Source organism: Siphateles boraxobius, unplaced genomic scaffold (assembly GCF_051911475.1).
Source record: "Siphateles boraxobius isolate OS27281-9 unplaced genomic scaffold, OSU_SipBor_1 30, whole genome shotgun sequence".
NCBI lineage: Eukaryota > Metazoa > Chordata > Actinopteri > Cypriniformes > Leuciscidae > Siphateles > Siphateles boraxobius.
Genome location: NW_027508920.1, coordinates 10,716,009 through 10,730,233, shown reverse-complemented (window position 1 = coordinate 10,730,233; position 14,225 = coordinate 10,716,009). Strand labels below are relative to the sequence as shown.

The 14,225-nt window shown below is 38.2% G+C and overlaps 1 protein-coding gene across 2 annotated transcripts in view; it reads left to right on the top strand.

The window, feature by feature from the left end:
* Positions 1-2,810: 2,810 nt before the first annotated feature.
* hipk3b (homeodomain interacting protein kinase 3b) overlaps positions 2,811-14,225 on the top strand; it is a 121,587-nt gene continuing 110,172 nt past the window's right edge. For both annotated transcript variants that reach the window (XM_077248222.1, XM_077248221.1), the window contains exon 1: positions 2,811-3,157. The gene's annotated coding sequence lies outside the window, so the exon portion shown is untranslated. The remainder of the gene's footprint in view (positions 3,158-14,225) is intronic.

Here is a 14,225-nt window from a genome sequence, read left to right as displayed (position 1 = left end):
GCCTCGTTTGTCATTAGTCACGTGATTTTCACGTTAACAACACAAGCCTCGAATCGCGGCTTCATCTGGCACGCCCATTTTTTCTCGACACAAGCTCCGACGCCTCGGTTTAAATGTCACATCACTACCCACAGGCCACGGTTGGATCACAGCTATGCTGATATTGAACAGCACTCTTGCTCATGTTATTGTGCCTCTTTAATTGCAAATGCCCCTCACATGTCTTTACAATTTGCCAGAACTAACAAACCATATGGTGAAGGTTACAGACACCAGTCCTGTCAAAAGCAGATATCCATTTCCTCACAACATATACAAGGTAAACAGATACCCGTTATTATGCTGCGTTCCAGGCAGGTTTTTGAGCACGTAATCACGACTTCAAACCACGACTCACGGCTGCCATTGTAGTTTTGTATGGTTTCGCGGGCGATGTGACGTCAGAGCTCGTAACTGGGAGTACACCGATCTAGTACGAGTTCACGGGTGGGAAGTCACGGGTTTGACTGCCGTTCCAGTGCACTTTCATGGGTATAAGGTTGGAAAAACACGGGTTACAGGTTGCCTGGAACGTGGCATTAGCCTCATGCTGTTAACCTGGTTGCCTAGAATCCTGTGACTATTAGTTTTGTTCATTGCAGAAGTTCAAGAGGGGGTTAGAATAACCTGTAAAGAGAATGTGGGAATAGCAATAGACTGCTGCTTTTCAAGCACTGTGACAAAAATGTGTGTCAATGTTGTTACAGAATAAACAATAAAAAAAAAAACATAATAAATAATGAACTAAATGCAAAATAAAATAAAACACCCATTTTCATTACAATTAAAGGTATCTTTTGTTGTTTTGACGACAACATTAATGACAGACGCATAGCCTACGGCTGCTGTCACTTTTACAGCTAGTGCACGGATCCATTGCTGTTTTCATTATACTGTCTGTCACACTGTCACATGCGTTTTATACATAACCGACTGTGTTTATGAGTATACTTACCAAGACCGGAAGTTTTACACAATTTTGCGTTGTTGTTGTGCGTGCTAGGGAACGTAAATGCGCCATACGTCATCGCGTCGCTATATCATTGATATCGCGATATGACACTTTTTTTATCATGTAAAAATGTATACCGGTATTATCGTGGACGGTATGATATGGCACACCCCTACTGCACAGTGGTAACAAGGCATGATGGATCCATGTTCTCATTCTGTTTACGCCAAATTCTGACTCTACGATCTGAATGTCTCAACAGAAATCGAGACTCGTCAGACCAGGGCAACATTTTTCCAGTCTCCAACTGTCCAATTTTGGTGAGCTCTTGCAAATTGTAGCCTCTTTTTCCTATTTGTAGTGGAGATGAGTGGTACCCGGTGGGGTCTTTTGCTGTTGTAGCCCATCCGCCTCAAGGTTGTGCGTGTTATGGCTTCACAAATGCTTTGCTGCATACCTCGGTTGTAACGAGTGGTTATTTCAGTCAAAGTTGCTCTTCTATCAGCTTGAATCAGTCGGCCCATTCTCCTCTGATCTCTAGCATCAACAAGGCATTTTCGCCCACAGGACTGCCGCATACTGGATGTTTTTCCCTTTTCACACCATTCTTTGTAAACCCTAGAAATGGTTGTGCGTGAAAATCCCAGTAACTGAACAGATTGTGAAATACTCAGACCGGTTCGTCTGGCACCAACAACCATGCCACGCTCAAAATTGCTTAAATCACCTTTCTTTCCCATTCTGACATTCAGTTTGGAGTTCAGGAGATTGTCTTGACCAGGACCATACCCCTAAATGCAAATGGGCATATAGTTCATTCAAAAATTAAAATTCTGTCATTAATTAACCCTCATGTCATTCCAAATGTTACAAATGAAGATCTTTTTGGTGAAATGTGAGAGTTTTCTATCCCTCCGTTGACAGCTACGCAACTACCACTTTGACGTTTCAAAAAGTTCATAAAGAGATTGTAAAACTAATCCATATGAATTAAGAAACTCAATCACTTTATATCATAAGATTTAGGCAAGGCAAGGCAAGGCAAGTTTATTTATATAGCACATTTCATACACAATGGTAATTCAAAGTGCTTTACATAGAAGAAATTAAAATAATCAAAAGAAATCAGAATAATTAAAACAGTTTAGAATAAAAGATAAAATACAGAAATAATCAAATGAAATCAGAATAATTAAAACATAAAATAAAATACAGTACAAACAGTCGGACGAACAGTTGCACAGTGCTCATTCAGTATTTAAAAGCATAATGTAAAAAGCATAATGTTAAAAGCAAACATTATTTTCATTTAAAAGCTTTTATTCACATAAACATTAATCAACGCACAAATCAATTGTAGTAAATGGAAGCTCAAGAATGTTAACTATGATAACTTTTTTTACTATGTTTATTATATTCTTGTGTGTTACGCTGCTCATTTGAGCTTCCCCAAGAACCAATGATGTTTGTTATTGCACGTCAAGCAGTTCGGTTAAGCTTATATTATATTATATAATCTGCAAGCAGGCCTATCATTTAAAAAAAGAAAAAAAGAAAGAAAACTTTTAAGAATTGAAGTGTAGATCAGATCATGACTCTAAAAGCATCATAACTAACTAGGCTATGTGTTTTAAGGAGATCTATGTATTATATTTTTACATTAGCAACAACAACCTGTAAAATATGTATTGTGAATCGTCGTAACTAAGGTTACAGTGGTGTTTTAATTTAGCAATTTTTTTTAAACAGGGTTGCCGTCATGTCTACATCGAGTGTTTTGTTTCTTTCCTCACTCGATTAGTTCGGCCTGACTCAGTGACATAAGCAGCAAACATTCCTCGCGCAGCTGAGAGTGAGTGAGTGTGGAGGGACATGATATCGATTGTCAGTGCTGCTCTTCCCCGCACACAACATGGGCTCCACCGCCCATGCAATCAAATCCAGAGGTCGAACATCACCGCAATGCCCCGGACTCGGTTCTGTGTCGTGGATCGCGTGTATTTTTGAGATTTTTGAGGTGTAAAATGTGGGTGATGGTGCTGTGGACAAGATGGCAGCAGTATGAGACACACACACATCTACATAGCTGCTACTGTGAGTTCAGTTGAAGTGTGTAAAATGATCGGAGAAGACCTGGATTATATCTACTGTTACTTCGTGTGAAAGGTGAGTCTTTTTTTAATCGGAGTGGGAGTTTTTTTCTCTCACTGTTGATCGTGAACTAACTCGAGTTTTTTATGGAACACAATCAAACAAAAACGGATGATCGCATCGTTGTGTGTCAAATCCTAGTGAGCTGCCGACAAAGGCAGCATTTTTTTACTTCATATGCGCTTTGGGAATTCTCGCTTGTGCATATGATAATACGAACGTTTTTTAATTCGATTTGAATTATAGGTATCATTCGTGTGTCTAGAGGTAGACAGCTCACTAGGATTTGACACATAGTCTAGTCAATTGAGGTTCGTTCTAACTTGTATGTAAGTTACGTTAACCAGTAAAATAGGATTTTAAGCTCATTTATCTCTTGCTTTAATTATTGATGGTAAATAGAATGATCTGGTCATCTACGTCATATAAGTAATACCTCCAATAAAGTAAGTTGGATAAACTTTAAGGAAGATAAATGGATTTGTGTACATTTTGAGAGAGAGAGAGAGTGATGGTGGATAGATATGTGGATATGAATCAGTTGCTAACGATTTTGTTACTGTTTGAAGTGTGAATTTTACAGATTTTAAACAAGGATACTTTTTAAGTAAACATTGCACATTGCTATAGTCAAGTCAAGTCATCCTCATTTATACAGCGCTTTTAACAATGTAGATTGTTTCAAAGTAGCTTTACAGAGATAAACATATAATTTAAGGTAACAGAGATTGTTTTAGTTTTATAGTGGTTCTTGAAAAATGTTTTTTCCAGCTAAAGTTAAGTTTTGATTGATTCACTTCCGTCTAAATAATAGTTTATATGTAAATAAGTTTCAGTAGAGCACAACTGTTCCAGCAGTTTAACCACACACACACACACACACACACACGTTGTTGACCAAATAGATCCAAACAAGTCTGCACCGACCACCATGTTTAGGGAAAGTCAAATAGTCAAAGTGTTGACAACGTGATTTACTTAAGATATAAATTGTACATAAAATGGAAATAAATAAAACAAAATAAGGAGAGAAGATAATTGAGTTCCTGAGATAAAGCCTACAACAGAAGGCATGATACTTTTTAAAAGTGCTAATTGAGGTTGTTTTGAGGCAGTGTGCATCTGCAGTGGAATAGGTCAAGTGTTAAATAAAAATAGACTCATTTACTATGCATGAGAAAAACTCATGTGAGGTGTTGCTAATATTACAGTATTACAGTATAACAGTGCTTTGACAGATACTGATTAAAGTGAGGGCTGTTTGTCTTGTCAGAATAAAACGAAAGACTATGATAATGATTTATTTGACAGAAGAAATAAAGCAATAGACCACCATACAAGGAAAATCTTATGCCATTCATGTCATACCATAACCAAATGACACCCTAACACAAACGTCGAATATTTGAAGAATATCTCGTTTAAAAAAAATAATAATAATGAAAGCAGGTAAGAACTGGGGACATTAAAGGGATATATCACCCCCCGAAATGGAAGTCATTTACTCACCCTAAAGTTAAATTAAATTAATTTATTTCTTCTGCTGAGCACACAAGAAGGTATTTTGAAGAATGTTGGTAACCAAACAGTTGATGGGTCCCGTTGACCTCCATTGTTATTTTTTTCCCTGCTATGGAAGCCATCAGAAAAGTCACAATATCAGATTTATAAGTCTGTGGCTGTATCATAAAACATTTTATCTTACCACTAAGAGTTCTCCTAAATGGCAGTCAAAGTTCTTCATTAAGAGTTTTCTCTTAAAACCTGTTTACAAATCTGTGCTGAGACCAACTTTTACTAAGGAATTGAGATATGTCTTAAGCTTCTAAAGTCAAAGAGCGGGATTAACCTTGTTGCTATGGATTGTCAACACGCTTACTAACCATGATCACAGTGATTGGCTGATGGGGGAGGAGTTGAATTCAAATAAAGGTTTTAAAATAAAAATGTTGTCATATTCAAATAAAGGTTTTAAAATGTAGGCTAAGTGTAACGACCGGTAGTTAAACTAGTATATAGGGCTGAACTATTAATTGCATTTGCGATAATATCGCGATATGATGAAATGCGATTTTGTAACCGCAAAAGCTGCGATTACACTGGTCACGTGACACACAAGAGAAAAGCAGTCTGCAGATCAAGCATCAACTTGGCACGCTACGCATAGGTCTGGCATACAGGAAAGAACTGTTTATTTTTTATGTTTGTGATAGTGTGTTATTTATTCTCTCTCCAACAATTCTAGATCGATTCAGAGAATTTCAGAATCGAGTCTGACCTTAGTTTTTAAACACAGATGCGTGATGACTCTGCGCGTGCTTTAGAAACAACCATCTCTCTCTCTCTCTCTCTCTCTCTCTCTCTCTCTCTCTCTCTCTCTCTCTCTCTCTCTCTCTCTCTAGGTCTATCACACACACACACACACACACACACACACGACAACGCTCGAACCTTCCGAAAAATAAGCTTTCATAAAGTTCGGGGTTTAAGCGAATTACAAGGACAGACGCGGGCTTCATTGCACAGGTTTTGCCGCTTTGATGTTACTCTTGCGGTGCGCGGTCTTGGCCCCCGGAATTTTCCTTACAAATGCTCCACAAAGGCATTATTTATGTCTTTTGGAATGCAGTTGGCTTATATATTAAAAATAAGAAAATCACTGAGAAAGCTGCTTTCATTTTAAAATACGCGCGCTTTGTGAAGAGCGCTCGCGCATGCGGCTGTGAGCGACTCATTGGTTGAATGTACTTGCATCTCAAAATGCTTTTGACGCGAAATTAATGTAAACACGGTCAGTTATATCTTAACCCAACAGGACAAACCACATTTACAATTTCAAAAGAGATATGTGCATTAGTGTGAATGCAGCTTATCGTATAGGGGGAAAATCACTCCAGCTGAATGGAATGGAAAACGTTCAGACAGCCTACTTTTAAATACTGAAAGCACTCTTTGTTTATTGCTGGTAATGTTTTTTTTGTTCCTCTTTATTTACTAGCTTTTATATTTTGAAGCTATATTAGTTTATAGCCCATTTAAAATTCTTAACATGTAATTGGTTTGATTAAATGTGTTTATATATATATATATATATATATATATATATATATATATATATATAAAGTATGTATATTTACACATGCAATTATATACATATTTTAAGTGTTAATAAGATTAATTAATAAGAAAAAAATTAGATCGGATCATTAGCTGCCTAAAGATTCCCATCCCTACTGTACAATGATTTATTGTTTGTCTTTGTCGACTAGTACAGAAGGTAAAGAACTTAAAGTAATCGCATATTAAATCGCAATCGCAATATTGGTTAAAAAAAATCGCAATTAGATTATTTTCCATAATCGTTAAGCCCTGCTAGTATATGTTCAGCTAATTCTCATTCTCTTACATGTCTGCATCTCAAGAGATTGCAGGATTCAAGGGACAAATGAGCACGTTCAGGTGCAACTATGCAATGTGAAATAATGCATATGGCATGCTAAACTTGTCGTGAAGCTGATCACATGCTGATCACGTGAGTGAAGTGTGCACTTCTCTTTGCGCATCGCAAACAGACAGTCTTTTGATAAGGACACAAAGCCATATAGCCCTTTTGATTTTAGTTTGTTTGACAGCACTGGTGCAAAACATGACATTAAAGAGCTTTCATGTTATTATCAGAGGTTTAAATATATGTTCGGGCCACTACAGTCCAGTTAATGAATGGGAAGCACTGAAATCTATTTGTGGGGGTAAATGTTAATATTGTGGTGGGCTGCCACAAATCCATCAATGTATGGGAAACACTGGATTACCATGACAAACAATTTTTTTGGATATTGCATATTAACTTGCACAGATTAATTGTACAGCAAGACTAGTAATTTGCACTAACAAATTAAATAGGGTCAATTTTGATTTAATGAGGACTTTAACAAATTGACTCAGCAATTCTGATCCAGGTACAAAAGTTAGAGACAGTTCACCCAAAAATATTTTTTTTTGTGATTTACTCATCCTCACATCATCACAAGTCTTTCTTCTGTGTCCCACAAAAGAAAGAAAAAGTATTACAGGTTTGGAATGAAATGAGGGAGAGTAAATGATGATGAATAATGAAAGGAATATCAGTTTAAAACGACATGGCTATGACAATAATGACATTTTAGGGGTGAACTATGTCTGAGAGTTTTTGTAATCAGCTATTTTTTGTTTTAAAGGAGAACTCCGGCGAAAAATGAACCTGGGGTGTAATAACACATTGGTACCATGTCGACTGTTCTCTGGGATTTGTTTTCATGATACTCGAGTGTAAAGAGTTTTATTTCTAAAAACTGTTTAGCTTATAATGCAATATGGGGCATATTATAAGTAAAAAGAGATCGCTAGTTAATACCACTAACAAGGCTCAAAATAGCCCCACACTAACACGTCAGCTTAATGAGGGTCTCTACATACAAACCGAAACACTGAGAACTTTGTAAGTGTACAGACAGTTTAATAATAATATACTTTATAAAGACAGTACCATCGCGTATACAGGCAGGAGCCATCTTTGGGAAACAGCCTCGACCAGTCGAACCATTAACGTCGTGCTAAGTGAGCTGAACTGTGAGATTTCAAGTCACACTTCAGCTCGTAGCACGGCGTTCGTGGTTCGACTGGTCGAGACTGTTTTCCAAAGATGGCTCCGCGATGGTACTGTCTTTATAAAGTATATTATTATTAAACTGTCCGTACACTTACAAAGTTCTCAGTGCTTCGGTTTGTATGTAGAGACCCTCATTAAGCTACTGTGTTAGTGTGGGGCTATTTTGAGCCTTGTTAGTGGTATTAACTAGCGATCTCTTTTTACTTATTATATGCCCCATATACTAGCGTTATAAGCTAAACAGTTTTTAGAGATAAAACTCTTTACACTCGATTATCATGAAAACAAATCCCGGAGAACAGTCGACTCGGTGCCAATGTGTTATTACACCCCAGGTTCATTTTGCGCCGGAGTTCTCCTTTAAGGCAACCCCAGGAGAAAGAGCCAAGTGTTGCATGTTCCCTGTTGTATTGTGGGTAAGGCTGTTTTCATCAGCAGGGCTTAGCTTTTTCTGAAGAATGAGCTCATTTAGTGGCGAGGGAAGTTCAATAGAGGAGTCACACGATAGCCTGTCTGCCATTTGAGTTCTGCTGAGTGCAGAGACATGTCCACACCAACGGCCCACTCCGGCCTGCTCACTGTGGTGAAGCTTGCGACCAAAATAGACCTGACTACAGTACATGCTATGATTTCATGGAATGTACATTTTAAGGGATGTTTCAGAAATTGCCTTTTTTGTTGTTTGTCTAGCCCCATTTACACCGTATTGTTTTTTTAAATGAAAGTATGGGGAAAGATGCAAATCTAAACTAGTTTTTAATATTTCTTGTTTTATGGCCTTGCATTCTTGTATGCGTTCAGATCACTGATCGCCTTGCTTTTTGGTGATTTTCATGGTATGAGATTCAGCCCCTCCCATTATAAAGTAACAAACATGGTGTTAACAGTTTCTTGTCAGTTATTAAATGGATAGTTCACAAAAAAATTATAATTCTTTCATTATTTACAGACCTTAATGTTGATCCAAACCTGGATTACTTTCTTTTTTTCCTGTGGAAAACAAAGAAAAATGTTTCAGCTTTTTTGACCATGCAATGGTTTCAATGGGGTGCAACCCCACTGACTTTAAATTGTATAGAAAAAAACTAAACATTTTCATTTTCAGATGTCTGTATTCCACAGAACTCCCTTCAAGTCCTAGCCCTAAAAAACTTTCAGACTCTTACTAACTTGCTTTATTGTTGGTGTTTGGCAAGTATTACTGTTACCATTGCTTATACTTTGGGTGAGGAATTTGAAGAAAGACCTGAACCCAAATATTATCCATGATAAACAAGTTATGGTATGGACATCAGTGATTAAAAAAAAAAGAAAAAAGAAATGTCATGAAATGAAAAATCATGAAGCTTGAGGAGAGATGTGCTATTATTTTTTTCTGACCAATTGGATGTGTAGATTATTCATCGGTCAGGCGATATAAAACAAATATTTAGCCTACATGTTTTAAAAATGTATTTGTCTAGTATTATACTAGTAAAAATGAACTAGTAAATGCAAAAGGTAATTTAATAAAGACAAATCTTAAAGGGGAAGTTCACCTGAAAAGGACAGTAAACACTGTCTGGGACTTTTATATATGAACATAGCCTATAGGCTTTAAGTATTCAGTTTAGAGGCTGGCATCCACAATCGTGATGTTCCTCCATATTCTCCCAACTCTCATAAAATATTCTTTTACAAAGTTGAGCATGTGTCAAGTTAAATTGTAAACATTTAGTTGATTAATGTTTAGCAAGTGTTTGGAACAGGCCTCTTGAAGTACTGTACAGGTGGGAATTGTAAATTATTGTCAAATGAACAAATAGTGATTGGTTACACAGTGTCCTAACCAGGCGCACTGAGACACAAGATGAAAGATGTTTTTTTCCGTGCTAATCAGAGTTTTTGTCCTAAACAACCATGGCAGCGATAAGTGACGAGCGACAGGGATTCTATTTTTAGAATGATTTCTATTCAAGAGCGTACAAACCATGCATCTAGTGTCACTGATACTCTCAGGTTCTGATTATTGCTTTGTGTATCATCTTTGACCGTTGCACTCGCATCTCACACAAGAGAGCCGCATGTTTAGAAAGCCATGTGAAGTTTTTTTTCAAAGTAGAACTTCTATTCACAAGTCTCGAGACTGGGTTTTATACCATTCCACTTCTTCTCATGTTTTTAAATACAAAAAGTACTGGCGCTTTGTATAAAACTATACATAAATTCATGATACTGTTTTGTTAATCATAATCTTAATCCCTTTTTTCTTTTTTTTTTCTTTTGCGCTGTCACCCAGCCCTGCTATGGCCTCCTCACTTATGTTTCCCAAATGATTTGTTTACTTGGATTGTAGAATTTTGTCCTGCATTTTTGGATTTCCTTGAAAAGAGGGGACTTCAATATAACTTCCTCTTCCCTTTTCTGTGGCATTTTCTTTTTCCAAGGAGGAATTCCCCCCCCCCCAGAATGCTGAAAGGCCCTCAGCAAATAAGATGCATGTATGTCCTTTCTAAAGCACTAAGTATGCACTTAAATCCGAACCAATGGAGACTAGCACTGGCTGAGTTTTGTTTTCGAAGGGAATATTCCCCAAGATCAATGTCAATGCTTTCATGTTTGCGCGAATCATTTCTCACCAGACTGCTTTATAAAATTGCTACAAATTATGAATATGGTAACTGCCCTGAGATTTTTACAAGATGATTGCATAATAGCAAAACAATTTAGGAAAAGTACTGTTCCTGTGGTATCTCCCTGCAGCATAAGCCGCTTTCCGACCGGAGGGATTTTTGCAGTTCCTAGAACCTGACGTTCCTATAACCCTTTTTTTCTCGTGTTCCGACCGGACTAAGTTGGGGATTTTTTTAGTTCCTCAGACCGTAGTTCCTATAACACTTTCAGTACCAAGTCTAGAGTGAGGACTTTTTTTAGTTCCTTTTCTCTAGGTCCACGTTGATTGGTTCAACTTATAAGTCACGCCCACTGTCAACACGGAACTTGCAGCGCGCTGTCTGCCATACCGGCTGTGTGTTTTAGCAAAACATACCAGGATGGACGGAATGCTGAACTCTGAAAAGTGGACTTACCCATCGTTTTATTTGCCTCCTGCGCTCTGCTCTTCTATCTTCTTCCATCATATTACTTAAGATCATATTACGCTGGAGCCTTCGTCTTCTGTGTTTCTCTGTACAGAACTCAAGCATAGTCTTTAAACGCCGCCGTTCGTACTCCGTTATTAAGGTCCCGGCAAGGCAGAACAGGAACATTCCGATAGCTTCCTCCATACTGATTTGTTGTTGTTGTATGTGGCCGCGCTACGTCTAGTGAGGACGCCATAAAGACAGTCGCCGTGCTTGCGTCACTCCCTTATCCCTCCTTCCAGTTCCTATGGCCGCTTGGCCAGTGCGAACGCAAACAGCAAAACCGAGTTTGGGGGAGAGTAGTTCTTAGAACTGTTTAGAAGTGGACAGTTCCTATAACTAAGTACCTGTAACTACTTGGTCGGAAAGCGGCTTTATATCAAATTGAAATTGATACGGTTACACAGATGTGGCCTCAGAGACTCCCGCTGCCATTCTTTCTCCAAAATATACCCTCAACAGTTGTCAAGGCAACACTCCACGTGTGTTGTCAAAACGCCGCACAGAACAGAGGGGCGGGGTGAGCAAAGCTCATTATCATTTAAAGCCTCATGCACTTAAATGGCGTGCTGAAAACGGAGCTGTTTTTGACCAGGTAAAATTAGTGTTTTCTTACAATACTAATGATAATTTTTAATTAAAGTATATTATAAACTTTTCATTTAGACCCTAAAGAATCATATTAACTTTAATAGACCCCATTAATAGATCAATCCTTATTAAAGTTACAAAAGCTATTCAGTCAAGAGCAGTGAATGACTTTTTTCTTTGTCTTTTTGTTTGATTAACATTAAAAACATAGGCAGCAGCAGGGATATTAGGCTGTTGTCACTTTAAGACCTAATGCATGGATCCATACTGTTTTTCCATTCTACTGCGCTACTTTTCCATTGTTTAGCAAAGTAAAAACGCTCTAGACAGACGTCTTTAACTGTTACGCTCACGTCTCGCGTCTTTTGCAGTCGCGTGCGTAACACAGCATTCTAAAAATGTAGCGCTCAAGTTAAAATAAATTAAACTTTTTAAAAAACGCATCTCTAAAGACCTTGCTAATTATATATATATATATATAATATTTTTATATTTATTTATTTTTGTTACACTGTCATGCTTTTAACAGCATAAACACATTCTGTATGAACCAGCCCTAACACATGTGTTTTATACGTTTCACTTAAGACATTACCGACTATGTTTACGAGGATACTCGCCAATATGGGCAATTTAACAATATTGTGTGAATGTGTCTATTCAAGCTCAAAAACACGTGAACGCGCTTAATTCAGTATTTGTGCGCTGTCTGAGACGTGGCTTTCTGGACGGGCACTTTGGATGTGTGTTGGATACACAAAACTTCATAAACAGCGAGTACCGAATTTACTACTCTTTTTGTGTCGTCTTGTGCTTGAATATTTATATATGCAAGGCTTAAAAAAATGATAAACTTTCGTGACAATGCAGCACCGGCCAGATTGGGCAAGTGACAGTTCCGTCTACTGTTCTGATTCCAAATGTCGTTTACGTTGGCCCCCGGACCATCGCGCAGTCCTTATTGTCGAGTCCTGAGAACATATTTATTTTATGCTGTACAACTGCATAGACCTGGCAGTTTAATTATTTTTTAAAAAAATAATCTACATTAAAGGAATTGGCTTCTTCTGTACTTTTTATGGGAAAAAAACTCCAAAATCCTGTCCTCACATGGTACAAAATTTTTTTTCATGGTACTTTTTAAAGAGATGCAATGTGTCATTCTTCCTAAAAAATTCCTTAAATATCCTTGTATGTTTGGTAAATATAAACCAGCGTCCTGGGCTGCGTTTCCCAAAAGCATCGTAAGCCTAAGTTGATCGTAAAAACGATCGTACGACTGATCTAAATATTATGGTCTGTTTCCCAAAAGCATCGTAGCTTAAGTAGCACTTGAAAATCTTCGTAGAACTACGAGTGCTCTGGAGTAATCGTACATCCCCAAGTGCATCGTAAGAAGACAGAGTAATGAGGACACCTGTTGGACAACCGGCAGATTACACTTTTATCTAGATTTAAAACACATTGCAACACGAGTAATAATAATGTTTTGATTGTACTTTATTGTACACTTTATTGTACTCGTTTTTTGTTTACATGAATTTATAAATGAAATAATTAAAAAGGGAAGAAAAAGATAGAAATACAAATCTAAATTGAATGAACAAAAAAAAAAATAAGTAATGTGGGAAATATGCTTCAAAGACTGCATGGGCAAAATAGGGATGAATTCAAAAAAATCTGTCCATGACTTGCTGACGTGCACGAAAACCAGCCATGCATTGAGCATTTCTTGGTTGGCCATGTGGTCCCATGCCATCTTCGTCCTCCACATCCTCCTCCTCCTCCTCCACCTCTTCATCTTCCTACCTGTTAAGTAAGGGCACTCTCATCTGCACTGCAATGTTGTGCAGCATAGCTGTTACTATTATTACTGCACAGCACTTTTGGGGAGCAAACAAAAGACCACCGCCGGACTGGTGAATTGCCCGAAAGCGCATCTTCCACCTCCCTATTGTGCGTTCCACAATACTACGTGCAACACGGTGTGCCTCGTTGAAATTTGTGTCCCTGTTATTCGTAGGATTAGCCACAGACGTGAAGAGATATGGCCTCAATGGGTAACCATTGTCCCCAAGCAGCCTCCACTGTCCCTGTGAGTTTTGTGCCTCCTGACCCACCGATGAATTGGTGAACATGGAGTCGTGTGTGCTTCCGGGCCACCTTGCCACAATGTCTGTGATCAAACCCTTATGGTCACAGATCACCTGGCAGTTGATAGCTGCATAGCCTTTGTGGCATATATATATACATGGCCATCCACAGATGGTGTAAGGATCGGGATCAAGGTATCATCGATCACTCCAATGACCTGTGGGATGTGATGATGTGTTAAAAAATACTGTTGTATTTCTGTGATGTCCTGTCTTGATGCTGGAAATTGAATGTTTTCCACAGGAAGTGGAAGTAATGCATTGGTGACCGCTTGAACAGCTCTTGAAATTGATGACTTACTTAGTCCAAGCCCATCACCAAGTACCTGGAGAAAACTGCCTGTTGCATAAAATCTCAAGGCAGATAGGAGTTGGACTTCAGGGGACAAGGCAAAATTTCTCCTGGTGGCACGCATCAGCTGAGGTCCAATGCTGTTTAGCAATTGGGCTATTTGTTCTCTTGGCAGACGGTATCGCCTTATTATAGCCATGTCATCAAGCATATCCAAGGGGTTTTGATGCTGTCTGATGAAGGCATTTAAAGTCCCCAATCTACTTCGTGGTCGTCT